This window comes from Oncorhynchus masou, unplaced genomic scaffold, assembly GCF_036934945.1.
Source record: "Oncorhynchus masou masou isolate Uvic2021 unplaced genomic scaffold, UVic_Omas_1.1 unplaced_scaffold_12350, whole genome shotgun sequence".
Lineage (NCBI taxonomy): Eukaryota > Metazoa > Chordata > Actinopteri > Salmoniformes > Salmonidae > Oncorhynchus > Oncorhynchus masou.
Genome location: NW_027002160.1, coordinates 4,049 through 6,678, shown reverse-complemented (window position 1 = coordinate 6,678; position 2,630 = coordinate 4,049). Strand labels below are relative to the sequence as shown.

The following is a 2,630-nucleotide window of genomic DNA, read 5'->3' as shown; positions in this document are numbered from 1 at the left end:
CCTTGTTGCTTTGAAAAGCTTGGACATTGTTGTTCAACTTTAATAATCTAAGACTGCAAGGCCTGAGAATTATTGTGTCTGAATCTGCATCGCAAGATTGAAGGAAAGAGTATCTTTGTACTTGTTAAAAATCACTAGCTTTCCTCATTCGGATAGGTTCATACAACAAAGTCTGAATGATGTCAAATAGGGTCGTTTAATTTCATTAGCTCAGCTAATTCGTATAATGTTGGCAATTTCCCTAAATAAGGCATTGTGGCCTTGTTGCTGAAAAGCTTGGACATTGTTGTTCAACTTTAATAATCTAAGACTGCAAGGCCTGAGACATTCGGATAGGTTCATACAACAAAGTCTGAATGATGTCAAATAGGGTCGTTTAATTTCATTAGCTCAGCTAATTCGTACATGTTGGCAATTTCCTAAATAAGGCATTGGTCTTGTTGTTCTGAAAAGCTTGGACATTGTTGTTCAACTTTAATAATCTAAGACTGCAAGGCCTGAGAATTATTGTGTCTGAATCTGCATCGCAAGATTGAAGGAAAGAGTATCTTTGTACTTGTTAAAAATGACTAGCTTTCCTCATTCGGACAGTTTCACAATTTTAATGTCTCTTGTTGCATAGCAAAGTCTGTATGATGTCAAATAGTGATGTATAACATAGACTGCGTAGCCTAATGGATAAGGCGTCTGACTTCGAATCAGAAGATTGAGGGTTCGAGTCCCTTCGTGGTTGTTTAATTTCATAAGCTCAGCTGATTTGAACATCTTTGCAATTTCCCGAAATAAGGCATTGCTCTTGTTGCTTGGACATTGTTATTCAACTTGTATTATCTGAGACTGCAAGGCCTGAGAATTATTGTGTCTGAATCTGCATCGCAAGATTGAAGGAAAGAGTATCTTTGTACTTGTTAAAAATGACTAGCTTTCCTCATTCGGACAGGTTCACAATTTTGATGTCTATTGTTGCATAGCAAAGTCTGTATGATGTCAAATAGGGTTGTATAACATAGACTACGTGGCCTAATGGATAAGGCGTCTGACTTCGAATCAGAAGATTGAGGGTTCAAGTCCCTTCGTGGTTGTTTAATTTCATAAGCTCAGCTGATTTGAACATCTTTGCAATTTCCCGAAATAAGGCATTGCTCTTGTTGCTTGGACATTGTTATTCAACTTTTATTATCAAATACTGCAAGGCCTGAGAATTATTGTGTCTGAATCTGCATCGCAAGATTGAAGGAAAGAGTATCTTTGTACTTGTTAAAAATCACTAGCTTTCCTCATTCGGGCAGGTTCATACAGCAAAGTCTGAATGATGTCAAATAGGGTCATTTAATTTCATTGGCTCAGCCAATTCGTACATGTTTAAATTTCCCTAAATAAGGCATTGGTCTTGTTGCTTTGAAAAGCTTGGACATTGTTGTTCAACTTCAATAATCTAAGACTGCAAGGCCTGAGAATTATTGTGTCTGAATCTGCATCGCAAGATTGAAGGAAAGAGTATCTTTGTACTTGTTAAAAATCACTAGCTTTCCTCATTCGGACAGGTTCACAACTTTGATGTCTGTTGTTGCATAGCAAAGTCTGTATGATGTCAAATAGGGTCGTTTAATTTCATTAGCTCAGCTAATTCGTACATGTTTGCAATTTCCCTAAATAAGGCATTGGTCTTGTTGTTCTGAAAAGCTTGGACATTGTTGTTCAACTTTAATAATCTAAGACTGCAAGGCCTGAGAATTATTGTGTCTGAATCTGCATCGCAAGATTGAAGGAAAGAGTATCTTTGTACTTGTTAAAAATGACTAGCTTTCCTCATTTGGACAGTTTCACAATTTTAATGTCTCTTGTTGCATAGCAAAGTCTGTATGATGTCAAATAGTGATGTATAACATAGACTGAGTAGCCTAATGTATAAGGCGTCTGACTTCGAATCAGAAGATTAAGGGTTCGAGTCCCTTCGTGGTTGTTTAATTTCATAAGCTCATCTGATTTGAACATCTTTGCAATTTCCCGAAATAAGGCATTGCTCTTGTTGCTTGGACATTGTTATTCAACTTTATTATCTGAGACTGCAAGGCCTGAGAATTATTGTGTCTGAATCTGCATCGCAAGATTGAAGGAAAGAGTATCTTTGTACTTGTTAAAAATCACTAGCTTTCCTCATTTGGACAGGTTCACAATTTTGATGTCTATTGTTGCATAGCAAAGTCTGTATGATGTCAAATAGGGTTGTATAACATAGACTACGTGGCCTAATGGATAAGGCGTCTGACTTCGAATCAGAAGATTGAGGGTTCGAGTCCCTTCGTGGTTGTTTAATTTCATAAGCTCAGCTGATTTGAACATCTTTGCAATTTCCCGAAATAAGGCATTGCTCTTGTTGCTTGGACATTGTTATTCAACTTTTATTATCAAATACTGCAAGGCCTGAGAATTATTGTGTCTGAATCTGCATCGCAAGATTGAAGGAAAGAGTATCTTTGTACTTGTTAAAAATCACTAGCTTTCCTCATTCGGGCAGGTTCATACAGCAAAGTCTGAATGATGTCAAATAGGGTCATTTAATTTCATTGGCTCAGCCAATTCGTACATGTTGGCAATTTCCCTAAATAAGGCATTGGTCTTGTTGTTCT

General features: G+C 37.1%; 1 non-coding gene across 1 annotated transcript; it reads left to right on the top strand.

Moving 5' to 3' along the window:
* The first annotated feature begins 2,238 nt into the window (after window positions 1-2,238).
* Window positions 2,239-2,311, top strand: trnar-ucg (transfer RNA arginine (anticodon UCG)). Its single transcript has one exon. It is a non-coding gene; the product is annotated as a tRNA-Arg (tRNA).
* Window positions 2,312-2,630: the final 319 nt, after the last annotated feature.